Here is a 27,656-nt window from a genome sequence, read left to right on the forward strand (position 1 = left end):
TTAGCCTTCGGGCCCCACTGAGGTAATGGAGAAAACATGAGCGTCCCTGGGTGGGCTCGAACCACCAACCTTTCGGTTAACAGCCGAACGCGCTAACCGATTGCGCCACAGAGACTGCACGCCGAGGGCCGGCGCACCGGCCGAGGGAGACATGAATAATAAAAACAAAGTTCCTTAAAAGGCTTCCCAATTGCACATTTCTAGAGTGCCTTCTAGAGTGCCTTCTAGTTAAAGGGGGAGAGAGGCAGGGTAAAAGAGGGCATCCTTCGAGCCGGAATCGAACCAGCGACCTAAGGATTACTACGTTGACGCTACAGTCCTCCGCTCTACCAGCTGAGCTATCGAAGGGGCCGCCGGTGGGTCGTAGCCCGTGACTCCTTGCATTCAAAGCCAGCGCTTTGCCCTTTGCGTTAGTCCTTCTGCCTTGAGGGATTGGTCTATGCCGCCTCTGCCTGAAAGGTCAAATGCCTTGGCAGCTGTGATGTGGGAAAGCTCGGCTTCACGTTTTGCACAGCGAGAAAACACAATCGAAGCACCTACCGCGTTTTGTTGGGAGCCCAAAAACCACAGCAGCAACGGTGATGTACCTCCCTGACAGCAAGTAAGCGCAGGAGTGTTTGGAAGCGCATTGCGTCTATCAAAACAAATTGGGCCGAAAGTTAGCAAAAAGTGTTTGGCGTCAGTTGGTAGCAAGAGGCCACACGGGAGGCAGCGTCTTAGCCCGGCTAGCTCAGTCGGTAGAGCATGAGATTCTTAATCTCAGGGTCGTGGGTTCGAGCCCCACGTTGGGCGTATGGCATCGCAACGTTTTGGCCCAGTCAGTGGCATTCATGCGCACTGCACGGCCCCACCTTTACCATATCGACTGGCTTCTCTTCCATTCCCTCTACAAACGGGGAAATGTTTCGAGCTTATCTTTCTAGTGGTCAATTCGTATGGCAGCAAGTTGACCTTGCGCTGGGGCGTGGTTCTTATCAGCGCCACGTGTGACACGAATTGGATAGAGATAGTGGCACAGGCCCCGGACAGCCTTGCGTTGGTGGTATAGTGGTGAGCATAGCTGCCTTCCAAGCAGTTGACCCGGGTTCGATTCCCGGCCAACGCACTCCTATCCCTTTTTGGCCTTGCAAAGCGGCCCTAAGCAAAGACCCAAGTCATCCAGGTCCTTGAAGAAAGCTCCTAAGATATCCTGGCTTAGCGACAACTGTGGAGACTTTCTTCGGCATTCGAAAAGTCTCTGGCCTTATGCTTTAACTCGCTCAGGAGGTCCAGCATTATCCAGGGCCAAGGTTCAGCCATTTTGACTACTGATTCCCAAAGAGAATCAACTCTGTCACACACAACATTGCTAAGTATCTGGCAACAACGCTAACACCCTTAGCTGGCATCATATTGCACCATTTGCTATTCGGTGACGAAGGCATCGAATAGCAAATGACCCGCTTTGGACTGTGTCTTGCAAGGCAAGGAAAGGGGTGCATTTGGGCAAGGAGGCCTACAGGAAACCTACCCACACACACCGCTATCTGCTTTTTGGCTCACACCACCCACTGGAACCCAAGCTGGGGCTTCTTAGGACTCTGCAATATCGGGCTGACGCGGTAACAACAAAAGGAGTCTACAGACCCTCTCAGGTGTGCTTTGAAAGCTTGTGGCTAGCCAGACTGGGTCTTGGCTAAACATCCACAAGGTCACGAAAACAAACTGGGGAGAAGCAGAACATTTGGAGAAATATAGTCACCCCCGTAAGCCACTGGAGTGTCAGAAAAACTCCGGAGGATCTTTAACAACAATTGCATCGCTGTGTACTTCAAGTCCAGCAATACACTGGGACGGAAGCTTGTACATCGGCACTATCTGCACTGCCCATTTTGAACATCGCTCTAGCTAGCCAAGCGATTTGACAACAATTGTCACCTTTAGCCACGCCGATCTAGGCACCAATAGCTATGCAGGCTTCCTGCCACCAACAATGGGATCATCTAACTTGAACAGGGCGGTTCTACAATTTTCACACCTCCCCCTGTTCTTGGACAATCAACATCGACACATTCACATGGTGATTGTCTTAAGGTGTGACTAGAAGTGCTGCAGTTATCTTCCTGAGCCAAAGAAGTGGCTCGATCAACTATGTAAACCTCTTCAACAAACGGCTAGTACATTTGCAAGGGTCTCCAGTGAACGCTTGTTTGTCTGCTCAGTTGCCGGTCACCTGAAGAGAGCCAAAGGACACGCTTTGTTTTAGCCTTCGGGCCCCACTGAGGTAATGGAGAAAACATGAGCGTCCCTGGGTGGGCTCGAACCACCAACCTTTCGGTTAACAGCCGAACGCGCTAACCGATTGCGCCACAGAGACTGCACGCCGAGGGCCGGCGCACCGGCCGAGGGAGACATGAATAATAAAAACAAAGTTCCTTAAAAGGCTTCCCAATTGCACATTTCTAGAGTGCCTTCTAGAGTGCCTTCTAGTTAAAGGGGGAGAGAGGCAGGGTAAAAGAGGGCATCCTTCGAGCCGGAATCGAACCAGCGACCTAAGGATTACTACGTTGACGCTACAGTCCTCCGCTCTACCAGCTGAGCTATCGAAGGGCCCGCCGGTGGGTCGTAGCCCGTGACTCCTTGCATTCAAAGCCAGCGCTTTGCCCTTTGCGTTAGTCCTTCTGCCTTGAGGGATTGGTCTATGCCGCCTCTGCCTGAAAGGTCAAATGCCTTGGCAGCTGTGATGTGGGAAAGCTCGGCTTCACGTTTTGCACAGCGAGAAAACACAATCGAAGCACCTACCGCGTTTTGTTGGGAGCCCAAAAACCACAGCAGCAACGGTGATGTACCTCCCTGACAGCAAGTAAGCGCAGGAGTGTTTGGAAGCGCATTGCGTCTATCAAAACAAATTGGGCCGAAAGTTAGCAAAAAGTGTTTGGCGTCAGTTGGTAGCAAGAGGCCACACGGGAGGCAGCGTCTTAGCCCGGCTAGCTCAGTCGGTAGAGCATGAGACTCTTAATCTCAGGGTCGTGGGTTCGAGCCCCACGTTGGGCGTATGGCATCGCAACGTTTTGGCCCAGTCAGTGGCATTCATGCGCACTGCACGGCCCCACCTTTACCATATCGACTGGCTTCTCTTCCATTCCCTCTACAAACGGGGAAATGTTTCGAGCTTATCTTTCTAGTGGTCAATTCGTATGGCAGCAAGTTGACCTTGCGCTGGGGCGTGGTTCTTATCAGCGCCACGTGTGACACGAATTGGATAGAGATAGTGGCACAGACCCCGGACAGCCTTGCGTTGGTGGTATAGTGGTGAGCATAGCTGCCTTCCAAGCAGTTGACCCGGGTTCGATTCCCGGCCAACGCACTCCTATCCCTTTTTGGCCTTGCAAAGCGGCCCTAAGCAAAGACCCAAGTCATCCAGGTCCTTGAAGAAAGCTCCTAAGATATCCTGGCTTAGCGACAACTGTGGAGACTTTCTTCGGCATTCGAAAAGTCTCTGGCCTTATGCTTTAACTCGCTCAGGAGGTCCACCATTATCCAGGGCCAAGGTTCAGCCATTTTGACTACTGATTCCCAAAGAGAATCAACTCTGTCACACACAACATTGCTAAGTATCTGGCAACAACGCTAACACCCTTAGCTGGCATCATATTGCACCATTTGCTATTCGGTGACGAAGGCATCGAATAGCAAATGACCCGCTTTGGACTGTGTCTTGCAAGGCAAGGAAAGGGGTGCATTTGGGCAAGGAGGCCTACAGGAAACCTACCCACACACACCGCTATCTGCTTTTTGGCTCACACCACCCACTGGAACCCAAGCTGGGGCTTCTTAGGACTCTGCAATATCGGGCTGACGCGGTAACAACAAAAAGAGTCTACAGACCCTCTCAGGTGTGCTTTGAAAGCTTGTGGCTAGCCAGACTGGGTCTTGGCTAAACATCCACAAGGTCACGAAAACAAACTGGGGAGAAGCAGAACATTTGGAGAAATATAGTCACCCCCGTAAGCCACTGGAGTGTCAGAAAAACTCCGGAGGATCTTTAACAACAATTGCATCGCTGTGTACTTCAAGTCCAGCAATACACTGGGACGGAAGCTTGTACATCGGCACTATCTGCACTGCCCATTTTGAACATCGCTCTAGCTAGCCAAGCGATTTGACAACAATTGTCACCTTTAGCCACGCCGATCTAGGCACCAATAGCTATGCAGGCTTCCTGCCACCAACAATGGGATCATCTAACTTGAACAGGGCGGTTCTACAATTTTCACACCTCCCCCTGTTCTTGGACAATCAACATCGACACATTCACATGGTGATTGTCTTAAGGTGTGACTAGAAGTGCTGCAGTTATCTTCCTGAGCCAAAGAAGTGGCTCGATCAACTATGTAAACCTCTTCAACAAACGGCTAGTACATTTGCAAGGGTCTCCAGTGAACGCTTGTTTGTCTGCTCAGTTGCCGGTCACCTGAAGAGAGCCAAAGGACACGCTTTGTTTTAGCCTTCGGGCCCCACTGAGGTAATGGAGAAAACATGAGCGTCCCTGGGTGGGCTCGAACCACCAACCTTTCGGTTAACAGCCGAACGCGCTAACCGATTGCGCCACAGAGACTGCACGCCGAGGGCCGGCGCACCGGCCGAGGGAGACATGAATAATAAAAACAAAGTTCCTTAAAAGGCTTCCCAATTGCACATTTCTAGAGTGCCTTCTAGAGTGCCTTCTAGTTAAAGGGGGAGAGAGGCAGGGTAAAAGAGGGCATCCTTCGAGCCGGAATCGAACCAGCGACCTAAGGATTACTACGTTGACGCTACAGTCCTCCGCTCTACCAGCTGAGCTATCGAAGGGCCCGCCGGTGGGTCGTAGCCCGTGACTCCTTGCATTCAAAGCCAGCGCTTTGCCCTTTGCGTTAGTCCTTCTGCCTTGAGGGATTGGTCTATGCCGCCTCTGCCTGAAAGGTCAAATGCCTTGGCAGCTGTGATGTGGGAAAGCTCGGCTTCACGTTTTGCACAGCGAGAAAACACAATCGAAGCACCTACCGCGTTTTGTTGGGAGCCCAAAAACCACAGCAGCAACGGTGATGTACCTCCCTGACAGCAAGTAAGCGCAGGAGTGTTTGGAAGCGCATTGCGTCTATCAAAACAAATTGGGCCGAAAGTTAGCAAAAAGTGTTTGGCGTCAGTTGGTAGCAAGAGGCCACACGGGAGGCAGCGTCTTAGCCCGGCTAGCTCAGTCGGTAGAGCATGAGACTCTTAATCTCAGGGTCGTGGGTTCGAGCCCCACGTTGGGCGTATGGCATCGCAACGTTTTGGCCCAGTCAGTGGCATTCATGCGCACTGCACGGCCCCACCTTTACCATATCGACTGGCTTCTCTTCCATTCCCTCTACAAACGGGGAAATGTTTCGAGCTTATCTTTCTAGTGGTCAATTCGTATGGCAGCAAGTTGACCTTGCGCTGGGGCGTGGTTCTTATCAGCGCCACGTGTGACACGAATTGGATAGAGATAGTGGCACAGACCCCGGACAGCCTTGCGTTGGTGGTATAGTGGTGAGCATAGCTGCCTTCCAAGCAGTTGACCCGGGTTCGATTCCCGGCCAACGCACTCCTATCCCTTTTTGGCCTTGCAAAGCGGCCCTAAGCAAAGACCCAAGTCATCCAGGTCCTTGAAGAAAGCTCCTAAGATATCCTGGCTTAGCGACAACTGTGGAGACTTTCTTCGGCATTCGAAAAGTCTCTGGCCTTATGCTTTAACTCGCTCAGGAGGTCCACCATTATCCAGGGCCAAGGTTCAGCCATTTTGACTACTGATTCCCAAAGAGAATCAACTCTGTCACACACAACATTGCTAAGTATCTGGCAACAACGCTAACACCCTTAGCTGGCATCATATTGCACCATTTGCTATTCGGTGACGAAGGCATCGAATAGCAAATGACCCGCTTTGGACTGTGTCTTGCAAGGCAAGGAAAGGGGTGCATTTGGGCAAGGAGGCCTACAGGAAACCTACCCACACACACCGCTATCTGCTTTTTGGCTCACACCACCCACTGGAACCCAAGCTGGGGCTTCTTAGGACTCTGCAATATCGGGCTGACGCGGTAACAACAAAAAGAGTCTACAGACCCTCTCAGGTGTGCTTTGAAAGCTTGTGGCTAGCCAGACTGGGTCTTGGCTAAACATCCACAAGGTCACGAAAACAAACTGGGGAGAAGCAGAACATTTGGAGAAATATAGTCACCCCCGTAAGCCACTGGAGTGTCAGAAAAACTCCGGAGGATCTTTAACAACAATTGCATCGCTGTGTACTTCAAGTCCAGCAATACACTGGGACGGAAGCTTGTACATCGGCACTATCTGCACTGCCCATTTTGAACATCGCTCTAGCTAGCCAAGCGATTTGACAACAATTGTCACCTTTAGCCACGCCGATCTAGGCACCAATAGCTATGCAGGCTTCCTGCCACCAACAATGGGATCATCTAACTTGAACAGGGCGGTTCTACAATTTTCACACCTCCCCCTGTTCTTGGACAATCAACATCGACACATTCACATGGTGATTGTCTTAAGGTGTGACTAGAAGTGCTGCAGTTATCTTCCTGAGCCAAAGAAGTGGCTCGATCAACTATGTAAACCTCTTCAACAAACGGCTAGTACATTTGCAAGGGTCTCCAGTGAACGCTTGTTTGTCTGCTCAGTTGCCGGTCACCTGAAGAGAGCCAAAGGACACGCTTTGTTTTAGCCTTCGGGCCCCACTGAGGTAATGGAGAAAACATGAGCGTCCCTGGGTGGGCTCGAACCACCAACCTTTCGGTTAACAGCCGAACGCGCTAACCGATTGCGCCACAGAGACTGCACGCCGAGGGCCGGCGCACCGGCCGAGGGAGACATGAATAATAAAAACAAAGTTCCTTAAAAGGCTTCCCAATTGCACATTTCTAGAGTGCCTTCTAGAGTGCCTTCTAGTTAAAGGGGGAGAGAGGCAGGGTAAAAGAGGGCATCCTTCGAGCCGGAATCGAACCAGCGACCTAAGGATTACTACGTTGACGCTACAGTCCTCCGCTCTACCAGCTGAGCTATCGAAGGGGCCGCCGGTGGGTCGTAGCCCGTGACTCCTTGCATTCAAAGCCAGCGCTTTGCCCTTTGCGTTAGTCCTTCTGCCTTGAGGGATTGGTCTATGCCGCCTCTGCCTGAAAGGTCAAATGCCTTGGCAGCTGTGATGTGGGAAAGCTCGGCTTCACGTTTTGCACAGCGAGAAAACACAATCGAAGCACCTACCGCGTTTTGTTGGGAGCCCAAAAACCACAGCAGCAACGGTGATGTACCTCCCTGACAGCAAGTAAGCGCAGGAGTGTTTGGAAGCGCATTGCGTCTATCAAAACAAATTGGGCCGAAAGTTAGCAAAAAGTGTTTGGCGTCAGTTGGTAGCAAGAGGCCACACGGGAGGCAGCGTCTTAGCCCGGCTAGCTCAGTCGGTAGAGCATGAGACTCTTAATCTCAGGGTCGTGGGTTCGAGCCCCACGTTGGGCGTATGGCATCGCAACGTTTTGGCCCAGTCAGTGGCATTCATGCGCACTGCACGGCCCCACCTTTACCATATCGACTGGCTTCTCTTCCATTCCCTCTACAAACGGGGAAATGTTTCGAGCTTATCTTTCTAGTGGTCAATTCGTATGGCAGCAAGTTGACCTTGCGCTGGGGCGTGGTTCTTATCAGCGCCACGTGTGACACGAATTGGATAGAGATAGTGGCACAGGCCCCGGACAGCCTTGCGTTGGTGGTATAGTGGTGAGCATAGCTGCCTTCCAAGCAGTTGACCCGGGTTCGATTCCCGGCCAACGCACTCCTATCCCTTTTTGGCCTTGCAAAGCGGCCCTAAGCAAAGACCCAAGTCATCCAGGTCCTTGAAGAAAGCTCCTAAGATATCCTGGCTTAGCGACAACTGTGGAGACTTTCTTCGGCATTCGAAAAGTCTCTGGCCTTATGCTTTAACTCGCTCAGGAGGTCCAGCATTATCCAGGGCCAAGGTTCAGCCATTTTGACTACTGATTCCCAAAGAGAATCAACTCTGTCACACACAACATTGCTAAGTATCTGGCAACAACGCTAACACCCTTAGCTGGCATCATATTGCACCATTTGCTATTCGGTGACGAAGGCATCGAATAGCAAATGACCCGCTTTGGACTGTGTCTTGCAAGGCAAGGAAAGGGGTGCATTTGGGCAAGGAGGCCTACAGGAAACCTACCCACACACACCGCTATCTGCTTTTTGGCTCACACCACCCACTGGAACCCAAGCTGGGGCTTCTTAGGACTCTGCAATATCGGGCTGACGCGGTAACAACAAAAAGAGTCTACAGACCCTCTCAGGTGTGCTTTGAAAGCTTGTGGCTAGCCAGACTGGGTCTTGGCTAAACATCCACAAGGTCACGAAAACAAACTGGGGAGAAGCAGAACATTTGGAGAAATATAGTCACCCCCGTAAGCCACTGGAGTGTCAGAAAAACTCCGGAGGATCTTTAACAACAATTGCATCGCTGTGTACTTCAAGTCCAGCAATACACTGGGACGGAAGCTTGTACATCGGCACTATCTGCACTGCCCATTTTGAACATCGCTCTAGCTAGCCAAGCGATTTGACAACAATTGTCACCTTTAGCCACGCCGATCTAGGCACCAATAGCTATGCAGGCTTCCTGCCACCAACAATGGGATCATCTAACTTGAACAGGGCGGTTCTACAATTTTCACACCTCCCCCTGTTCTTGGACAATCAACATCGACACATTCACATGGTGATTGTCTTAAGGTGTGACTAGAAGTGCTGCAGTTATCTTCCTGAGCCAAAGAAGTGGCTCGATCAACTATGTAAACCTCTTCAACAAACGGCTAGTACATTTGCAAGGGTCTCCAGTGAACGCTTGTTTGTCTGCTCAGTTGCCGGTCACCTGAAGAGAGCCAAAGGACACGCTTTGTTTTAGCCTTCGGGCCCCACTGAGGTAATGGAGAAAACATGAGCGTCCCTGGGTGGGCTCGAACCACCAACCTTTCGGTTAACAGCCGAACGCGCTAACCGATTGCGCCACAGAGACTGCACGCCGAGGGCCGGCGCACCGGCCGAGGGAGACATGAATAATAAAAACAAAGTTCCTTAAAAGGCTTCCCAATTGCACATTTCTAGAGTGCCTTCTAGAGTGCCTTCTAGTTAAAGGGGGAGAGAGGCAGGGTAAAAGAGGGCATCCTTCGAGCCGGAATCGAACCAGCGACCTAAGGATTACTACGTTGACGCTACAGTCCTCCGCTCTACCAGCTGAGCTATCGAAGGGCCCGCCGGTGGGTCGTAGCCCGTGACTCCTTGCATTCAAAGCCAGCGCTTTGCCCTTTGCGTTAGTCCTTCTGCCTTGAGGGATTGGTCTATGCCGCCTCTGCCTGAAAGGTCAAATGCCTTGGCAGCTGTGATGTGGGAAAGCTCGGCTTCACGTTTTGCACAGCGAGAAAACACAATCGAAGCACCTACCGCGTTTTGTTGGGAGCCCAAAAACCACAGCAGCAACGGTGATGTACCTCCCTGACAGCAAGTAAGCGCAGGAGTGTTTGGAAGCGCATTGCGTCTATCAAAACAAATTGGGCCGAAAGTTAGCAAAAAGTGTTTGGCGTCAGTTGGTAGCAAGAGGCCACACGGGAGGCAGCGTCTTAGCCCGGCTAGCTCAGTCGGTAGAGCATGAGACTCTTAATCTCAGGGTCGTGGGTTCGAGCCCCACGTTGGGCGTATGGCATCGCAACGTTTTGGCCCAGTCAGTGGCATTCATGCGCACTGCACGGCCCCACCTTTACCATATCGACTGGCTTCTCTTCCATTCCCTCTACAAACGGGGAAATGTTTCGAGCTTATCTTTCTAGTGGTCAATTCGTATGGCAGCAAGTTGACCTTGCGCTGGGGCGTGGTTCTTATCAGCGCCACGTGTGACACGAATTGGATAGAGATAGTGGCACAGACCCCGGACAGCCTTGCGTTGGTGGTATAGTGGTGAGCATAGCTGCCTTCCAAGCAGTTGACCCGGGTTCGATTCCCGGCCAACGCACTCCTATCCCTTTTTGGCCTTGCAAAGCGGCCCTAAGCAAAGACCCAAGTCATCCAGGTCCTTGAAGAAAGCTCCTAAGATATCCTGGCTTAGCGACAACTGTGGAGACTTTCTTCGGCATTCGAAAAGTCTCTGGCCTTATGCTTTAACTCGCTCAGGAGGTCCAGCATTATCCAGGGCCAAGGTTCAGCCATTTTGACTACTGATTCCCAAAGAGAATCAACTCTGTCACACACAACATTGCTAAGTATCTGGCAACAACGCTAACACCCTTAGCTGGCATCATATTGCACCATTTGCTATTCGGTGACGAAGGCATCGAATAGCAAATGACCCGCTTTGGACTGTGTCTTGCAAGGCAAGGAAAGGGGTGCATTTGGGCAAGGAGGCCTACAGGAAACCTACCCACACACACCGCTATCTGCTTTTTGGCTCACACCACCCACTGGAACCCAAGCTGGGGCTTCTTAGGACTCTGCAATATCGGGCTGACGCGGTAACAACAAAAAGAGTCTACAGACCCTCTCAGGTGTGCTTTGAAAGCTTGTGGCTAGCCAGACTGGGTCTTGGCTAAACATCCACAAGGTCACGAAAACAAACTGGGGAGAAGCAGAACATTTGGAGAAATATAGTCACCCCCGTAAGCCACTGGAGTGTCAGAAAAACTCCGGAGGATCTTTAACAACAATTGCATCGCTGTGTACTTCAAGTCCAGCAATACACTGGGACGGAAGCTTGTACATCGGCACTATCTGCACTGCCCATTTTGAACATCGCTCTAGCTAGCCAAGCGATTTGACAACAATTGTCACCTTTAGCCACGCCGATCTAGGCACCAATAGCTATGCAGGCTTCCTGCCACCAACAATGGGATCATCTAACTTGAACAGGGCGGTTCTACAATTTTCACACCTCCCCCTGTTCTTGGACAATCAACATCGACACATTCACATGGTGATTGTCTTAAGGTGTGACTAGAAGTGCTGCAGTTATCTTCCTGAGCCAAAGAAGTGGCTCGATCAACTATGTAAACCTCTTCAACAAACGGCTAGTACATTTGCAAGGGTCTCCAGTGAACGCTTGTTTGTCTGCTCAGTTGCCGGTCACCTGAAGAGAGCCAAAGGACACGCTTTGTTTTAGCCTTCGGGCCCCACTGAGGTAATGGAGAAAACATGAGCGTCCCTGGGTGGGCTCGAACCACCAACCTTTCGGTTAACAGCCGAACGCGCTAACCGATTGCGCCACAGAGACTGCACGCCGAGGGCCGGCGCACCGGCCGAGGGAGACATGAATAATAAAAACAAAGTTCCTTAAAAGGCTTCCCAATTGCACATTTCTAGAGTGCCTTCTAGAGTGCCTTCTAGTTAAAGGGGGAGAGAGGCAGGGTAAAAGAGGGCATCCTTCGAGCCGGAATCGAACCAGCGACCTAAGGATTACTACGTTGACGCTACAGTCCTCCGCTCTACCAGCTGAGCTATCGAAGGGCCCGCCGGTGGGTCGTAGCCCGTGACTCCTTGCATTCAAAGCCAGCGCTTTGCCCTTTGCGTTAGTCCTTCTGCCTTGAGGGATTGGTCTATGCCGCCTCTGCCTGAAAGGTCAAATGCCTTGGCAGCTGTGATGTGGGAAAGCTCGGCTTCACGTTTTGCACAGCGAGAAAACACAATCGAAGCACCTACCGCGTTTTGTTGGGAGCCCAAAAACCACAGCAGCAACGGTGATGTACCTCCCTGACAGCAAGTAAGCGCAGGAGTGTTTGGAAGCGCATTGCGTCTATCAAAACAAATTGGGCCGAAAGTTAGCAAAAAGTGTTTGGCGTCAGTTGGTAGCAAGAGGCCACACGGGAGGCAGCGTCTTAGCCCGGCTAGCTCAGTCGGTAGAGCATGAGACTCTTAATCTCAGGGTCGTGGGTTCGAGCCCCACGTTGGGCGTATGGCATCGCAACGTTTTGGCCCAGTCAGTGGCATTCATGCGCACTGCACGGCCCCACCTTTACCATATCGACTGGCTTCTCTTCCATTCCCTCTACAAACGGGGAAATGTTTCGAGCTTATCTTTCTAGTGGTCAATTCGTATGGCAGCAAGTTGACCTTGCGCTGGGGCGTGGTTCTTATCAGCGCCACGTGTGACACGAATTGGATAGAGATAGTGGCACAGGCCCCGGACAGCCTTGCGTTGGTGGTATAGTGGTGAGCATAGCTGCCTTCCAAGCAGTTGACCCGGGTTCGATTCCCGGCCAACGCACTCCTATCCCTTTTTGGCCTTGCAAAGCGGCCCTAAGCAAAGACCCAAGTCATCCAGGTCCTTGAAGAAAGCTCCTAAGATATCCTGGCTTAGCGACAACTGTGGAGACTTTCTTCGGCATTCGAAAAGTCTCTGGCCTTATGCTTTAACTCGCTCAGGAGGTCCAGCATTATCCAGGGCCAAGGTTCAGCCATTTTGACTACTGATTCCCAAAGAGAATCAACTCTGTCACACACAACATTGCTAAGTATCTGGCAACAACGCTAACACCCTTAGCTGGCATCATATTGCACCATTTGCTATTCGGTGACGAAGGCATCGAATAGCAAATGACCCGCTTTGGACTGTGTCTTGCAAGGCAAGGAAAGGGGTGCATTTGGGCAAGGAGGCCTACAGGAAACCTACCCACACACACCGCTATCTGCTTTTTGGCTCACACCACCCACTGGAACCCAAGCTGGGGCTTCTTAGGACTCTGCAATATCGGGCTGACGCGGTAACAACAAAAAGAGTCTACAGACCCTCTCAGGTGTGCTTTGAAAGCTTGTGGCTAGCCAGACTGGGTCTTGGCTAAACATCCACAAGGTCACGAAAACAAACTGGGGAGAAGCAGAACATTTGGAGAAATATAGTCACCCCCGTAAGCCACTGGAGTGTCAGAAAAACTCCGGAGGATCTTTAACAACAATTGCATCGCTGTGTACTTCAAGTCCAGCAATACACTGGGACGGAAGCTTGTACATCGGCACTATCTGCACTGCCCATTTTGAACATCGCTCTAGCTAGCCAAGCGATTTGACAACAATTGTCACCTTTAGCCACGCCGATCTAGGCACCAATAGCTATGCAGGCTTCCTGCCACCAACAATGGGATCATCTAACTTGAACAGGGCGGTTCTACAATTTTCACACCTCCCCCTGTTCTTGGACAATCAACATCGACACATTCACATGGTGATTGTCTTAAGGTGTGACTAGAAGTGCTGCAGTTATCTTCCTGAGCCAAAGAAGTGGCTCGATCAACTATGTAAACCTCTTCAACAAACGGCTAGTACATTTGCAAGGGTCTCCAGTGAACGCTTGTTTGTCTGCTCAGTTGCCGGTCACCTGAAGAGAGCCAAAGGACACGCTTTGTTTTAGCCTTCGGGCCCCACTGGGGTAATGGAGAAAACATGAGCGTCCCTGGGTGGGCTCGAACCACCAACCTTTCGGTTAACAGCCGAACGCGCTAACCGATTGCGCCACAGAGACTGCACGCCGAGGGCCGGCGCACCGGCCGAGGGAGACATGAATAATAAAAACAAAGTTCCTTAAAAGGCTTCCCAATTGCACATTTCTAGAGTGCCTTCTAGAGTGCCTTCTAGTTAAAGGGGGAGAGAGGCAGGGTAAAAGAGGGCATCCTTCGAGCCGGAATCGAACCAGCGACCTAAGGATTACTACGTTGACGCTACAGTCCTCCGCTCTACCAGCTGAGCTATCGAAGGGCCCGCCGGTGGGTCGTAGCCCGTGACTCCTTGCATTCAAAGCCAGCGCTTTGCCCTTTGCGTTAGTCCTTCTGCCTTGAGGGATTGGTCTATGCCGCCTCTGCCTGAAAGGTCAAATGCCTTGGCAGCTGTGATGTGGGAAAGCTCGGCTTCACGTTTTGCACAGCGAGAAAACACAATCGAAGCACCTACCGCGTTTTGTTGGGAGCCCAAAAACCACAGCAGCAACGGTGATGTACCTCCCTGACAGCAAGTAAGCGCAGGAGTGTTTGGAAGCGCATTGCGTCTATCAAAACAAATTGGGCCGAAAGTTAGCAAAAAGTGTTTGGCGTCAGTTGGTAGCAAGAGGCCACACGGGAGGCAGCGTCTTAGCCCGGCTAGCTCAGTCGGTAGAGCATGAGACTCTTAATCTCAGGGTCGTGGGTTCGAGCCCCACGTTGGGCGTATGGCATCGCAACGTTTTGGCCCAGTCAGTGGCATTCATGCGCACTGCACGGCCCCACCTTTACCATATCGACTGGCTTCTCTTCCATTCCCTCTACAAACGGGGAAATGTTTCGAGCTTATCTTTCTAGTGGTCAATTCGTATGGCAGCAAGTTGACCTTGCGCTGGGGCGTGGTTCTTATCAGCGCCACGTGTGACACGAATTGGATAGAGATAGTGGCACAGGCCCCGGACAGCCTTGCGTTGGTGGTATAGTGGTGAGCATAGCTGCCTTCCAAGCAGTTGACCCGGGTTCGATTCCCGGCCAACGCACTCCTATCCCTTTTTGGCCTTGCAAAGCGGCCCTAAGCAAAGACCCAAGTCATCCAGGTCCTTGAAGAAAGCTCCTAAGATATCCTGGCTTAGCGACAACTGTGGAGACTTTCTTCGGCATTCGAAAAGTCTCTGGCCTTATGCTTTAACTCGCTCAGGAGGTCCAGCATTATCCAGGGCCAAGGTTCAGCCATTTTGACTACTGATTCCCAAAGAGAATCAACTCTGTCACACACAACATTGCTAAGTATCTGGCAACAACGCTAACACCCTTAGCTGGCATCATATTGCACCATTTGCTATTCGGTGACGAAGGCATCGAATAGCAAATGACCCGCTTTGGACTGTGTCTTGCAAGGCAAGGAAAGGGGTGCATTTGGGCAAGGAGGCCTACAGGAAACCTACCCACACACACCGCTATCTGCTTTTTGGCTCACACCACCCACTGGAACCCAAGCTGGGGCTTCTTAGGACTCTGCAATATCGGGCTGACGCGGTAACAACAAAAGGAGTCTACAGACCCTCTCAGGTGTGCTTTGAAAGCTTGTGGCTAGCCAGACTGGGTCTTGGCTAAACATCCACAAGGTCACGAAAACAAACTGGGGAGAAGCAGAACATTTGGAGAAATATAGTCACCCCCGTAAGCCACTGGAGTGTCAGAAAAACTCCGGAGGATCTTTAACAACAATTGCATCGCTGTGTACTTCAAGTCCAGCAATACACTGGGACGGAAGCTTGTACATCGGCACTATCTGCACTGCCCATTTTGAACATCGCTCTAGCTAGCCAAGCGATTTGACAACAATTGTCACCTTTAGCCACGCCGATCTAGGCACCAATAGCTATGCAGGCTTCCTGCCACCAACAATGGGATCATCTAACTTGAACAGGGCGGTTCTACAATTTTCACACCTCCCCCTGTTCTTGGACAATCAACATCGACACATTCACATGGTGATTGTCTTAAGGTGTGACTAGAAGTGCTGCAGTTATCTTCCTGAGCCAAAGAAGTGGCTCGATCAACTATGTAAACCTCTTCAACAAACGGCTAGTACATTTGCAAGGGTCTCCAGTGAACGCTTGTTTGTCTGCTCAGTTGCCGGTCACCTGAAGAGAGCCAAAGGACACGCTTTGTTTTAGCCTTCGGGCCCCACTGAGGTAATGGAGAAAACATGAGCGTCCCTGGGTGGGCTCGAACCACCAACCTTTCGGTTAACAGCCGAACGCGCTAACCGATTGCGCCACAGAGACTGCACGCCGAGGGCCGGCGCACCGGCCGAGGGAGACATGAATAATAAAAACAAAGTTCCTTAAAAGGCTTCCCAATTGCACATTTCTAGAGTGCCTTCTAGAGTGCCTTCTAGTTAAAGGGGGAGAGAGGCAGGGTAAAAGAGGGCATCCTTCGAGCCGGAATCGAACCAGCGACCTAAGGATTACTACGTTGACGCTACAGTCCTCCGCTCTACCAGCTGAGCTATCGAAGGGCCCGCCGGTGGGTCGTAGCCCGTGACTCCTTGCATTCAAAGCCAGCGCTTTGCCCTTTGCGTTAGTCCTTCTGCCTTGAGGGATTGGTCTATGCCGCCTCTGCCTGAAAGGTCAAATGCCTTGGCAGCTGTGATGTGGGAAAGCTCGGCTTCACGTTTTGCACAGCGAGAAAACACAATCGAAGCACCTACCGCGTTTTGTTGGGAGCCCAAAAACCACAGCAGCAACGGTGATGTACCTCCCTGACAGCAAGTAAGCGCAGGAGTGTTTGGAAGCGCATTGCGTCTATCAAAACAAATTGGGCCGAAAGTTAGCAAAAAGTGTTTGGCGTCAGTTGGTAGCAAGAGGCCACACGGGAGGCAGCGTCTTAGCCCGGCTAGCTCAGTCGGTAGAGCATGAGACTCTTAATCTCAGGGTCGTGGGTTCGAGCCCCACGTTGGGCGTATGGCATCGCAACGTTTTGGCCCAGTCAGTGGCATTCATGCGCACTGCACGGCCCCACCTTTACCATATCGACTGGCTTCTCTTCCATTCCCTCTACAAACGGGGAAATGTTTCGAGCTTATCTTTCTAGTGGTCAATTCGTATGGCAGCAAGTTGACCTTGCGCTGGGGCGTGGTTCTTATCAGCGCCACGTGTGACACGAATTGGATAGAGATAGTGGCACAGACCCCGGACAGCCTTGCGTTGGTGGTATAGTGGTGAGCATAGCTGCCTTCCAAGCAGTTGACCCGGGTTCGATTCCCGGCCAACGCACTCCTATCCCTTTTTGGCCTTGCAAAGCGGCCCTAAGCAAAGACCCAAGTCATCCAGGTCCTTGAAGAAAGCTCCTAAGATATCCTGGCTTAGCGACAACTGTGGAGACTTTCTTCGGCATTCGAAAAGTCTCTGGCCTTATGCTTTAACTCGCTCAGGAGGTCCACCATTATCCAGGGCCAAGGTTCAGCCATTTTGACTACTGATTCCCAAAGAGAATCAACTCTGTCACACACAACATTGCTAAGTATCTGGCAACAACGCTAACACCCTTAGCTGGCATCATATTGCACCATTTGCTATTCGGTGACGAAGGCATCGAATAGCAAATGACCCGCTTTGGACTGTGTCTTGCAAGGCAAGGAAAGGGGTGCATTTGGGCAAGGAGGCCTACAGGAAACCTACCCACACACACCGCTATCTGCTTTTTGGCTCACACCACCCACTGGAACCCAAGCTGGGGCTTCTTAGGACTCTGCAATATCGGGCTGACGCGGTAACAACAAAAAGAGTCTACAGACCCTCTCAGGTGTGCTTTGAAAGCTTGTGGCTAGCCAGACTGGGTCTTGGCTAAACATCCACAAGGTCACGAAAACAAACTGGGGAGAAGCAGAACATTTGGAGAAATATAGTCACCCCCGTAAGCCACTGGAGTGTCAGAAAAACTCCGGAGGATCTTTAACAACAATTGCATCGCTGTGTACTTCAAGTCCAGCAATACACTGGGACGGAAGCTTGTACATCGGCACTATCTGCACTGCCCATTTTGAACATCGCTCTAGCTAGCCAAGCGATTTGACAACAATTGTCACCTTTAGCCACGCCGATCTAGGCACCAATAGCTATGCAGGCTTCCTGCCACCAACAATGGGATCATCTAACTTGAACAGGGCGGTTCTACAATTTTCACACCTCCCCCTGTTCTTGGACAATCAACATCGACACATTCACATGGTGATTGTCTTAAGGTGTGACTAGAAGTGCTGCAGTTATCTTCCTGAGCCAAAGAAGTGGCTCGATCAACTATGTAAACCTCTTCAACAAACGGCTAGTACATTTGCAAGGGTCTCCAGTGAACGCTTGTTTGTCTGCTCAGTTGCCGGTCACCTGAAGAGAGCCAAAGGACACGCTTTGTTTTAGCCTTCGGGCCCCACTGAGGTAATGGAGAAAACATGAGCGTCCCTGGGTGGGCTCGAACCACCAACCTTTCGGTTAACAGCCGAACGCGCTAACCGATTGCGCCACAGAGACTGCACGCCGAGGGCCGGCGCACCGGCCGAGGGAGACATGAATAATAAAAACAAAGTTCCTTAAAAGGCTTCCCAATTGCACATTTCTAGAGTGCCTTCTAGAGTGCCTTCTAGTTAAAGGGGGAGAGAGGCAGGGTAAAAGAGGGCATCCTTCGAGCCGGAATCGAACCAGCGACCTAAGGATTACTACGTTGACGCTACAGTCCTCCGCTCTACCAGCTGAGCTATCGAAGGGGCCGCCGGTGGGTCGTAGCCCGTGACTCCTTGCATTCAAAGCCAGCGCTTTGCCCTTTGCGTTAGTCCTTCTGCCTTGAGGGATTGGTCTATGCCGCCTCTGCCTGAAAGGTCAAATGCCTTGGCAGCTGTGATGTGGGAAAGCTCGGCTTCACGTTTTGCACAGCGAGAAAACACAATCGAAGCACCTACCGCGTTTTGTTGGGAGCCCAAAAACCACAGCAGCAACGGTGATGTACCTCCCTGACAGCAAGTAAGCGCAGGAGTGTTTGGAAGCGCATTGCGTCTATCAAAACAAATTGGGCCGAAAGTTAGCAAAAAGTGTTTGGCGTCAGTTGGTAGCAAGAGGCCACACGGGAGGCAGCGTCTTAGCCCGGCTAGCTCAGTCGGTAGAGCATGAGACTCTTAATCTCAGGGTCGTGGGTTCGAGCCCCACGTTGGGCGTATGGCATCGCAACGTTTTGGCCCAGTCAGTGGCATTCATGCGCACTGCACGGCCCCACCTTTACCATATCGACTGGCTTCTCTTCCATTCCCTCTACAAACGGGGAAATGTTTCGAGCTTATCTTTCTAGTGGTCAATTCGTATGGCAGCAAGTTGACCTTGCGCTGGGGCGTGGTTCTTATCAGCGCCACGTGTGACACGAATTGGATAGAGATAGTGGCACAGGCCCCGGACAGCCTTGCGTTGGTGGTATAGTGGTGAGCATAGCTGCCTTCCAAGCAGTTGACCCGGGTTCGATTCCCGGCCAACGCACTCCTATCCCTTTTTGGCCTTGCAAAGCGGCCCTAAGCAAAGACCCAAGTCATCCAGGTCCTTGAAGAAAGCTCCTAAGATATCCTGGCTTAGCGACAACTGTGGAGACTTTCTTCGGCATTCGAAAAGTCTCTGGCCTTATGCTTTAACTCGCTCAGGAGGTCCAGCATTATCCAGGGCCAAGGTTCAGCCATTTTGACTACTGATTCCCAAAGAGAATCAACTCTGTCACACACAACATTGCTAAGTATCTGGCAACAACGCTAACACCCTTAGCTGGCATCATATTGCACCATTTGCTATTCGGTGACGAAGGCATCGAATAGCAAATGACCCGCTTTGGACTGTGTCTTGCAAGGCAAGGAAAGGGGTGCATTTGGGCAAGGAGGCCTACAGGAAACCTACCCACACACACCGCTATCTGCTTTTTGGCTCACACCACCCACTGGAACCCAAGCTGGGGCTTCTTAGGACTCTGCAATATCGGGCTGACGCGGTAACAACAAAAGGAGTCTACAGACCCTCTCAGGTGTGCTTTGAAAGCTTGTGGCTAGCCAGACTGGGTCTTGGCTAAACATCCACAAGGTCACGAAAACAAACTGGGGAGAAGCAGAACATTTGGAGAAATATAGTCACCCCCGTAAGCCACTGGAGTGTCAGAAAAACTCCGGAGGATCTTTAACAACAATTGCATCGCTGTGTACTTCAAGTCCAGCAATACACTGGGACGGAAGCTTGTACATCGGCACTATCTGCACTGCCCATTTTGAACATCGCTCTAGCTAGCCAAGCGATTTGACAACAATTGTCACCTTTAGCCACGCCGATCTAGGCACCAATAGCTATGCAGGCTTCCTGCCACCAACAATGGGATCATCTAACTTGAACAGGGCGGTTCTACAATTTTCACACCTCCCCCTGTTCTTGGACAATCAACATCGACACATTCACATGGTGATTGTCTTAAGGTGTGACTAGAAGTGCTGCAGTTATCTTCCTGAGCCAAAGAAGTGGCTCGATCAACTATGTAAACCTCTTCAACAAACGGCTAGTACATTTGCAAGGGTCTCCAGTGAACGCTTGTTTGTCTGCTCAGTTGCCGGTCACCTGAAGAGAGCCAAAGGACACGCTTTGTTTTAGCCTTCGGGCCCCACTGAGGTAATGGAGAAAACATGAGCGTCCCTGGGTGGGCTCGAACCACCAACCTTTCGGTTAACAGCCGAACGCGCTAACCGATTGCGCCACAGAGACTGCACGCCGAGGGCCGGCGCACCGGCCGAGGGAGACATGAATAATAAAAACAAAGTTCCTTAAAAGGCTTCCCAATTGCACATTTCTAGAGTGCCTTCTAGAGTGCCTTCTAGTTAAAGGGGGAGAGAGGCAGGGTAAAAGAGGGCATCCTTCGAGCCGGAATCGAACCAGCGACCTAAGGATTACTACGTTGACGCTACAGTCCTCCGCTCTACCAGCTGAGCTATCGAAGGGCCCGCCGGTGGGTCGTAGCCCGTGACTCCTTGCATTCAAAGCCAGCGCTTTGCCCTTTGCGTTAGTCCTTCTGCCTTGAGGGATTGGTCTATGCCGCCTCTGCCTGAAAGGTCAAATGCCTTGGCAGCTGTGATGTGGGAAAGCTCGGCTTCACGTTTTGCACAGCGAGAAAACACAATCGAAGCACCTACCGCGTTTTGTTGGGAGCCCAAAAACCACAGCAGCAACGGTGATGTACCTCCCTGACAGCAAGTAAGCGCAGGAGTGTTTGGAAGCGCATTGCGTCTATCAAAACAAATTGGGCCGAAAGTTAGCAAAAAGTGTTTGGCGTCAGTTGGTAGCAAGAGGCCACACGGGAGGCAGCGTCTTAGCCCGGCTAGCTCAGTCGGTAGAGCATGAGACTCTTAATCTCAGGGTCGTGGGTTCGAGCCCCACGTTGGGCGTATGGCATCGCAACGTTTTGGCCCAGTCAGTGGCATTCATGCGCACTGCACGGCCCCACCTTTACCATATCGACTGGCTTCTCTTCCATTCCCTCTACAAACGGGGAAATGTTTCGAGCTTATCTTTCTAGTGGTCAATTCGTATGGCAGCAAGTTGACCTTGCGCTGGGGCGTGGTTCTTATCAGCGCCACGTGTGACACGAATTGGATAGAGATAGTGGCACAGACCCCGGACAGCCTTGCGTTGGTGGTATAGTGGTGAGCATAGCTGCCTTCCAAGCAGTTGACCCGGGTTCGATTCCCGGCCAACGCACTCCTATCCCTTTTTGGCCTTGCAAAGCGGCCCTAAGCAAAGACCCAAGTCATCCAGGTCCTTGAAGAAAGCTCCTAAGATATCCTGGCTTAGCGACAACTGTGGAGACTTTCTTCGGCATTCGAAAAGTCTCTGGCCTTATGCTTTAACTCGCTCAGGAGGTCCAGCATTATCCAGGGCCAAGGTTCAGCCATTTTGACTACTGATTCCCAAAGAGAATCAACTCTGTCACACACAACATTGCTAAGTATCTGGCAACAACGCTAACACCCTTAGCTGGCATCATATTGCACCATTTGCTATTCGGTGACGAAGGCATCGAATAGCAAATGACCCGCTTTGGACTGTGTCTTGCAAGGCAAGGAAAGGGGTGCATTTGGGCAAGGAGGCCTACAGGAAACCTACCCACACACACCGCTATCTGCTTTTTGGCTCACACCACCCACTGGAACCCAAGCTGGGGCTTCTTAGGACTCTGCAATATCGGGCTGACGCGGTAACAACAAAAAGAGTCTACAGACCCTCTCAGGTGTGCTTTGAAAGCTTGTGGCTAGCCAGACTGGGTCTTGGCTAAACATCCACAAGGTCACGAAAACAAACTGGGGAGAAGCAGAACATTTGGAGAAATATAGTCACCCCCGTAAGCCACTGGAGTGTCAGAAAAACTCCGGAGGATCTTTAACAACAATTGCATCGCTGTGTACTTCAAGTCCAGCAATACACTGGGACGGAAGCTTGTACATCGGCACTATCTGCACTGCCCATTTTGAACATCGCTCTAGCTAGCCAAGCGATTTGACAACAATTGTCACCTTTAGCCACGCCGATCTAGGCACCAATAGCTATGCAGGCTTCCTGCCACCAACAATGGGATCATCTAACTTGAACAGGGCGGTTCTACAATTTTCACACCTCCCCCTGTTCTTGGACAATCAACATCGACACATTCACATGGTGATTGTCTTAAGGTGTGACTAGAAGTGCTGCAGTTATCTTCCTGAGCCAAAGAAGTGGCTCGATCAACTATGTAAACCTCTTCAACAAACGGCTAGTACATTTGCAAGGGTCTCCAGTGAACGCTTGTTTGTCTGCTCAGTTGCCGGTCACCTGAAGAGAGCCAAAGGACACGCTTTGTTTTAGCCTTCGGGCCCCACTGGGGTAATGGAGAAAACATGAGCGTCCCTGGGTGGGCTCGAACCACCAACCTTTCGGTTAACAGCCGAACGCGCTAACCGATTGCGCCACAGAGACTGCACGCTGAGGGCCGGCGCACCGGCCGAGGGAGACATGAATAATAAAAACAAAGTTCCTTAAAAGGCTTCCCAATTGCACATTTCTAGAGTGCCTTCTAGAGTGCCTTCTAGTTAAAGGGGGAGAGAGGCAGGGTAAAAGAGGGCATCCTTCGAGCCGGAATCGAACCAGCGACCTAAGGATTACTACGTTGACGCTACAGTCCTCCGCTCTACCAGCTGAGCTATCGAAGGGCCCGCCGGTGGGTCGTAGCCCGTGACTCCTTGCATTCAAAGCCAGCGCTTTGCCCTTTGCGTTAGTCCTTCTGCCTTGAGGGATTGGTCTATGCCGCCTCTGCCTGAAAGGTCAAATGCCTTGGCAGCTGTGATGTGGGAAAGCTCGGCTTCACGTTTTGCACAGCGAGAAAACACAATCGAAGCACCTACCGCGTTTTGTTGGGAGCCCAAAAACCACAGCAGCAACGGTGATGTACCTCCCTGACAGCAAGTAAGCGCAGGAGTGTTTGGAAGCGCATTGCGTCTATCAAAACAAATTGGGCCGAAAGTTAGCAAAAAGTGTTTGGCGTCAGTTGGTAGCAAGAGGCCACACGGGAGGCAGCGTCTTAGCCCGGCTAGCTCAGTCGGTAGAGCATGAGACTCTTAATCTCAGGGTCGTGGGTTCGAGCCCCACGTTGGGCGTATGGCATCGCAACGTTTTGGCCCAGTCAGTGGCATTCATGCGCACTGCACGGCCCCACCTTTACCATATCGACTGGCTTCTCTTCCATTCCCTCTACAAACGGGGAAATGTTTCGAGCTTATCTTTCTAGTGGTCAATTCGTATGGCAGCAAGTTGACCTTGCGCTGGGGCGTGGTTCTTATCAGCGCCACGTGTGACACGAATTGGATAGAGATAGTGGCACAGGCCCCGGACAGCCTTGCGTTGGTGGTATAGTGGTGAGCATAGCTGCCTTCCAAGCAGTTGACCCGGGTTCGATTCCCGGCCAACGCACTCCTATCCCTTTTTGGCCTTGCAAAGCGGCCCTAAGCAAAGACCCAAGTCATCCAGGTCCTTGAAGAAAGCTCCTAAGATATCCTGGCTTAGCGACAACTGTGGAGACTTTCTTCGGCATTCGAAAAGTCTCTGGCCTTATGCTTTAACTCGCTCAGGAGGTCCAGCATTATCCAGGGCCAAGGTTCAGCCATTTTGACTACTGATTCCCAAAGAGAATCAACTCTGTCACACACAACATTGCTAAGTATCTGGCAACAACGCTAACACCCTTAGCTGGCATCATATTGCACCATTTGCTATTCGGTGACGAAGGCATCGAATAGCAAATGACCCGCTTTGGACTGTGTCTTGCAAGGCAAGGAAAGGGGTGCATTTGGGCAAGGAGGCCTACAGGAAACCTACCCACACACACCGCTATCTGCTTTTTGGCTCACACCACCCACTGGAACCCAAGCTGGGGCTTCTTAGGACTCTGCAATATCGGGCTGACGCGGTAACAACAAAAGGAGTCTACAGACCCTCTCAGGTGTGCTTTGAAAGCTTGTGGCTAGCCAGACTGGGTCTTGGCTAAACATCCACAAGGTCACGAAAACAAACTGGGGAGAAGCAGAACATTTGGAGAAATATAGTCACCCCCGTAAGCCACTGGAGTGTCAGAAAAACTCCGGAGGATCTTTAACAACAATTGCATCGCTGTGTACTTCAAGTCCAGCAATACACTGGGACGGAAGCTTGTACATCGGCACTATCTGCACTGCCCATTTTGAACATCGCTCTAGCTAGCCAAGCGATTTGACAACAATTGTCACCTTTAGCCACGCCGATCTAGGCACCAATAGCTATGCAGGCTTCCTGCCACCAACAATGGGATCATCTAACTTGAACAGGGCGGTTCTACAATTTTCACACCTCCCCCTGTTCTTGGACAATCAACATCGACACATTCACATGGTGATTGTCTTAAGGTGTGACTAGAAGTGCTGCAGTTATCTTCCTGAGCCAAAGAAGTGGCTCGATCAACTATGTAAACCTCTTCAACAAACGGCTAGTACATTTGCAAGGGTCTCCAGTGAACGCTTGTTTGTCTGCTCAGTTGCCGGTCACCTGAAGAGAGCCAAAGGACACGCTTTGTTTTAGCCTTCGGGCCCCACTGAGGTAATGGAGAAAACATGAGCGTCCCTGGGTGGGCTCGAACCACCAACCTTTCGGTTAACAGCCGAACGCGCTAACCGATTGCGCCACAGAGACTGCACGCCGAGGGCCGGCGCACCGGCCGAGGGAGACATGAATAATAAAAACAAAGTTCCTTAAAAGGCTTCCCAATTGCACATTTCTAGAGTGCCTTCTAGAGTGCCTTCTAGTTAAAGGGGGAGAGAGGCAGGGTAAAAGAGGGCATCCTTCGAGCCGGAATCGAACCAGCGACCTAAGGATTACTACGTTGACGCTACAGTCCTCCGCTCTACCAGCTGAGCTATCGAAGGGCCCGCCGGTGGGTCGTAGCCCGTGACTCCTTGCATTCAAAGCCAGCGCTTTGCCCTTTGCGTTAGTCCTTCTGCCTTGAGGGATTGGTCTATGCCGCCTCTGCCTGAAAGGTCAAATGCCTTGGCAGCTGTGATGTGGGAAAGCTCGGCTTCACGTTTTGCACAGCGAGAAAACACAATCGAAGCACCTACCGCGTTTTGTTGGGAGCCCAAAAACCACAGCAGCAACGGTGATGTACCTCCCTGACAGCAAGTAAGCGCAGGAGTGTTTGGAAGCGCATTGCGTCTATCAAAACAAATTGGGCCGAAAGTTAGCAAAAAGTGTTTGGCGTCAGTTGGTAGCAAGAGGCCACACGGGAGGCAGCGTCTTAGCCCGGCTAGCTCAGTCGGTAGAGCATGAGACTCTTAATCTCAGGGTCGTGGGTTCGAGCCCCACGTTGGGCGTATGGCATCGCAACGTTTTGGCCCAGTCAGTGGCATTCATGCGCACTGCACGGCCCCACCTTTACCATATCGACTGGCTTCTCTTCCATTCCCTCTACAAACGGGGAAATGTTTCGAGCTTATCTTTCTAGTGGTCAATTCGTATGGCAGCAAGTTGACCTTGCGCTGGGGCGTGGTTCTTATCAGCGCCACGTGTGACACGAATTGGATAGAGATAGTGGCACAGACCCCGGACAGCCTTGCGTTGGTGGTATAGTGGTGAGCATAGCTGCCTTCCAAGCAGTTGACCCGGGTTCGATTCCCGGCCAACGCACTCCTATCCCTTTTTGGCCTTGCAAAGCGGCCCTAAGCAAAGACCCAAGTCATCCAGGTCCTTGAAGAAAGCTCCTAAGATATCCTGGCTTAGCGACAACTGTGGAGACTTTCTTCGGCATTCGAAAAGTCTCTGGCCTTATGCTTTAACTCGCTCAGGAGGTCCACCATTATCCAGGGCCAAGGTTCAGCCATTTTGACTACTGATTCCCAAAGAGAATCAACTCTGTCACACACAACATTGCTAAGTATCTGGCAACAACGCTAACACCCTTAGCTGGCATCATATTGCACCATTTGCTATTCGGTGACGAAGGCATCGAATAGCAAATGACCCGCTTTGGACTGTGTCTTGCAAGGCAAGGAAAGGGGTGCATTTGGGCAAGGAGGCCTACAGGAAACCTACCCACACACACCGCTATCTGCTTTTTGGCTCACACCACCCACTGGAACCCAAGCTGGGGCTTCTTAGGACTCTGCAATATCGGGCTGACGCGGTAACAACAAAAAGAGTCTACAGACCCTCTCAGGTGTGCTTTGAAAGCTTGTGGCTAGCCAGACTGGGTCTTGGCTAAACATCCACAAGGTCACGAAAACAAACTGGGGAGAAGCAGAACATTTGGAGAAATATAGTCACCCCCGTAAGCCACTGGAGTGTCAGAAAAACTCCGGAGGATCTTTAACAACAATTGCATCGCTGTGTACTTCAAGTCCAGCAATACACTGGGACGGAAGCTTGTACATCGGCACTATCTGCACTGCCCATTTTGAACATCGCTCTAGCTAGCCAAGCGATTTGACAACAATTGTCACCTTTAGCCACGCCGATCTAGGCACCAATAGCTATGCAGGCTTCCTGCCACCAACAATGGGATCATCTAACTTGAACAGGGCGGTTCTACAATTTTCACACCTCCCCCTGTTCTTGGACAATCAACATCGACACATTCACATGGTGATTGTCTTAAGGTGTGACTAGAAGTGCTGCAGTTATCTTCCTGAGCCAAAGAAGTGGCTCGATCAACTATGTAAACCTCTTCAACAAACGGCTAGTACATTTGCAAGGGTCTCCAGTGAACGCTTGTTTGTCTGCTCAGTTGCCGGTCACCTGAAGAGAGCCAAAGGACACGCTTTGTTTTAGCCTTCGGGCCCCACTGAGGTAATGGAGAAAACATGAGCGTCCCTGGGTGGGCTCGAACCACCAACCTTTCGGTTAACAGCCGAACGCGCTAACCGATTGCGCCACAGAGACTGCACGCCGAGGGCCGGCGCACCGGCCGAGGGAGACATGAATAATAAAAACAAAGTTCCTTAAAAGGCTTCCCAATTGCACATTTCTAGAGTGCCTTCTAGAGTGCCTTCTAGTTAAAGGGGGAGAGAGGCAGGGTAAAAGAGGGCATCCTTCGAGCCGGAATCGAACCAGCGACCTAAGGATTACTACGTTGACGCTACAGTCCTCCGCTCTACCAGCTGAGCTATCGAAGGGGCCGCCGGTGGGTCGTAGCCCGTGACTCCTTGCATTCAAAGCCAGCGCTTTGCCCTTTGCGTTAGTCCTTCTGCCTTGAGGGATTGGTCTATGCCGCCTCTGCCTGAAAGGTCAAATGCCTTGGCAGCTGTGATGTGGGAAAGCTCGGCTTCACGTTTTGCACAGCGAGAAAACACAATCGAAGCACCTACCGCGTTTTGTTGGGAGCCCAAAAACCACAGCAGCAACGGTGATGTACCTCCCTGACAGCAAGTAAGCGCAGGAGTGTTTGGAAGCGCATTGCGTCTATCAAAACAAATTGGGCCGAAAGTTAGCAAAAAGTGTTTGGCGTCAGTTGGTAGCAAGAGGCCACACGGGAGGCAGCGTCTTAGCCCGGCTAGCTCAGTCGGTAGAGCATGAGACTCTTAATCTCAGG

General features: G+C 51.4%; 26 non-coding genes across 26 annotated transcripts; all 26 read right to left on the bottom strand.

The window, feature by feature from the left end:
- Positions 1-41: 41 nt before the first annotated feature.
- On the bottom strand, positions 42-115 carry TRNAN-GUU (transfer RNA asparagine (anticodon GUU)). The gene has a single exon. It is a non-coding gene; the product is annotated as a tRNA-Asn (tRNA).
- A 147-nt stretch (positions 116-262) lies between these two features.
- Positions 263-348, bottom strand: TRNAY-GUA (transfer RNA tyrosine (anticodon GUA)). Its single transcript is given in 2 exon segments — positions 263-298; positions 312-348. It is a non-coding gene; the product is annotated as a tRNA-Tyr (tRNA).
- Positions 349-2,282: 1,934 nt separating this feature from the next.
- On the bottom strand, positions 2,283-2,356 carry TRNAN-GUU (transfer RNA asparagine (anticodon GUU)). The gene has a single exon. It is a non-coding gene; the product is annotated as a tRNA-Asn (tRNA).
- Positions 2,357-2,503: 147 nt separating this feature from the next.
- Positions 2,504-2,589, bottom strand: TRNAY-GUA (transfer RNA tyrosine (anticodon GUA)). The gene is given in 2 exon segments: positions 2,504-2,539; positions 2,553-2,589. It is a non-coding gene; the product is annotated as a tRNA-Tyr (tRNA).
- Positions 2,590-4,523: 1,934 nt separating this feature from the next.
- TRNAN-GUU (transfer RNA asparagine (anticodon GUU)) lies at positions 4,524-4,597 on the bottom strand. The gene has a single exon. It is a non-coding gene; the product is annotated as a tRNA-Asn (tRNA).
- A 147-nt stretch (positions 4,598-4,744) lies between these two features.
- Positions 4,745-4,830, bottom strand: TRNAY-GUA (transfer RNA tyrosine (anticodon GUA)). Its single transcript is given in 2 exon segments — positions 4,745-4,780; positions 4,794-4,830. It is a non-coding gene; the product is annotated as a tRNA-Tyr (tRNA).
- Positions 4,831-6,764: 1,934 nt separating this feature from the next.
- On the bottom strand, positions 6,765-6,838 carry TRNAN-GUU (transfer RNA asparagine (anticodon GUU)). Its single transcript has one exon. It is a non-coding gene; the product is annotated as a tRNA-Asn (tRNA).
- A 147-nt stretch (positions 6,839-6,985) lies between these two features.
- On the bottom strand, positions 6,986-7,071 carry TRNAY-GUA (transfer RNA tyrosine (anticodon GUA)). The gene is given in 2 exon segments: positions 6,986-7,021; positions 7,035-7,071. It is a non-coding gene; the product is annotated as a tRNA-Tyr (tRNA).
- Positions 7,072-9,005: 1,934 nt separating this feature from the next.
- TRNAN-GUU (transfer RNA asparagine (anticodon GUU)) lies at positions 9,006-9,079 on the bottom strand. The gene has a single exon. It is a non-coding gene; the product is annotated as a tRNA-Asn (tRNA).
- Positions 9,080-9,226: 147 nt separating this feature from the next.
- On the bottom strand, positions 9,227-9,312 carry TRNAY-GUA (transfer RNA tyrosine (anticodon GUA)). Its single transcript is given in 2 exon segments — positions 9,227-9,262; positions 9,276-9,312. It is a non-coding gene; the product is annotated as a tRNA-Tyr (tRNA).
- Positions 9,313-11,246: 1,934 nt separating this feature from the next.
- Positions 11,247-11,320, bottom strand: TRNAN-GUU (transfer RNA asparagine (anticodon GUU)). The gene has a single exon. It is a non-coding gene; the product is annotated as a tRNA-Asn (tRNA).
- A 147-nt stretch (positions 11,321-11,467) lies between these two features.
- On the bottom strand, positions 11,468-11,553 carry TRNAY-GUA (transfer RNA tyrosine (anticodon GUA)). The gene is given in 2 exon segments: positions 11,468-11,503; positions 11,517-11,553. It is a non-coding gene; the product is annotated as a tRNA-Tyr (tRNA).
- A 1,934-nt stretch (positions 11,554-13,487) lies between these two features.
- TRNAN-GUU (transfer RNA asparagine (anticodon GUU)) lies at positions 13,488-13,561 on the bottom strand. Its single transcript has one exon. It is a non-coding gene; the product is annotated as a tRNA-Asn (tRNA).
- Positions 13,562-13,708: 147 nt separating this feature from the next.
- Positions 13,709-13,794, bottom strand: TRNAY-GUA (transfer RNA tyrosine (anticodon GUA)). Its single transcript is given in 2 exon segments — positions 13,709-13,744; positions 13,758-13,794. It is a non-coding gene; the product is annotated as a tRNA-Tyr (tRNA).
- Positions 13,795-15,728: 1,934 nt separating this feature from the next.
- On the bottom strand, positions 15,729-15,802 carry TRNAN-GUU (transfer RNA asparagine (anticodon GUU)). The gene has a single exon. It is a non-coding gene; the product is annotated as a tRNA-Asn (tRNA).
- Positions 15,803-15,949: 147 nt separating this feature from the next.
- On the bottom strand, positions 15,950-16,035 carry TRNAY-GUA (transfer RNA tyrosine (anticodon GUA)). Its single transcript is given in 2 exon segments — positions 15,950-15,985; positions 15,999-16,035. It is a non-coding gene; the product is annotated as a tRNA-Tyr (tRNA).
- Positions 16,036-17,969: 1,934 nt separating this feature from the next.
- On the bottom strand, positions 17,970-18,043 carry TRNAN-GUU (transfer RNA asparagine (anticodon GUU)). The gene has a single exon. It is a non-coding gene; the product is annotated as a tRNA-Asn (tRNA).
- Positions 18,044-18,190: 147 nt separating this feature from the next.
- TRNAY-GUA (transfer RNA tyrosine (anticodon GUA)) lies at positions 18,191-18,276 on the bottom strand. Its single transcript is given in 2 exon segments — positions 18,191-18,226; positions 18,240-18,276. It is a non-coding gene; the product is annotated as a tRNA-Tyr (tRNA).
- Positions 18,277-20,210: 1,934 nt separating this feature from the next.
- On the bottom strand, positions 20,211-20,284 carry TRNAN-GUU (transfer RNA asparagine (anticodon GUU)). The gene has a single exon. It is a non-coding gene; the product is annotated as a tRNA-Asn (tRNA).
- Positions 20,285-20,431: 147 nt separating this feature from the next.
- On the bottom strand, positions 20,432-20,517 carry TRNAY-GUA (transfer RNA tyrosine (anticodon GUA)). The gene is given in 2 exon segments: positions 20,432-20,467; positions 20,481-20,517. It is a non-coding gene; the product is annotated as a tRNA-Tyr (tRNA).
- A 1,934-nt stretch (positions 20,518-22,451) lies between these two features.
- TRNAN-GUU (transfer RNA asparagine (anticodon GUU)) lies at positions 22,452-22,525 on the bottom strand. The gene has a single exon. It is a non-coding gene; the product is annotated as a tRNA-Asn (tRNA).
- A 147-nt stretch (positions 22,526-22,672) lies between these two features.
- Positions 22,673-22,758, bottom strand: TRNAY-GUA (transfer RNA tyrosine (anticodon GUA)). The gene is given in 2 exon segments: positions 22,673-22,708; positions 22,722-22,758. It is a non-coding gene; the product is annotated as a tRNA-Tyr (tRNA).
- Positions 22,759-24,692: 1,934 nt separating this feature from the next.
- Positions 24,693-24,766, bottom strand: TRNAN-GUU (transfer RNA asparagine (anticodon GUU)). The gene has a single exon. It is a non-coding gene; the product is annotated as a tRNA-Asn (tRNA).
- Positions 24,767-24,913: 147 nt separating this feature from the next.
- Positions 24,914-24,999, bottom strand: TRNAY-GUA (transfer RNA tyrosine (anticodon GUA)). The gene is given in 2 exon segments: positions 24,914-24,949; positions 24,963-24,999. It is a non-coding gene; the product is annotated as a tRNA-Tyr (tRNA).
- A 1,934-nt stretch (positions 25,000-26,933) lies between these two features.
- On the bottom strand, positions 26,934-27,007 carry TRNAN-GUU (transfer RNA asparagine (anticodon GUU)). Its single transcript has one exon. It is a non-coding gene; the product is annotated as a tRNA-Asn (tRNA).
- Positions 27,008-27,154: 147 nt separating this feature from the next.
- On the bottom strand, positions 27,155-27,240 carry TRNAY-GUA (transfer RNA tyrosine (anticodon GUA)). Its single transcript is given in 2 exon segments — positions 27,155-27,190; positions 27,204-27,240. It is a non-coding gene; the product is annotated as a tRNA-Tyr (tRNA).
- Positions 27,241-27,656: the final 416 nt, after the last annotated feature.

Source organism: Aquarana catesbeiana, linkage group LG04, assembly GCF_042186555.1.
Source record: "Aquarana catesbeiana isolate 2022-GZ linkage group LG04, ASM4218655v1, whole genome shotgun sequence".
Classification (NCBI taxonomy): domain Eukaryota; kingdom Metazoa; phylum Chordata; class Amphibia; order Anura; family Ranidae; genus Aquarana; species Aquarana catesbeiana.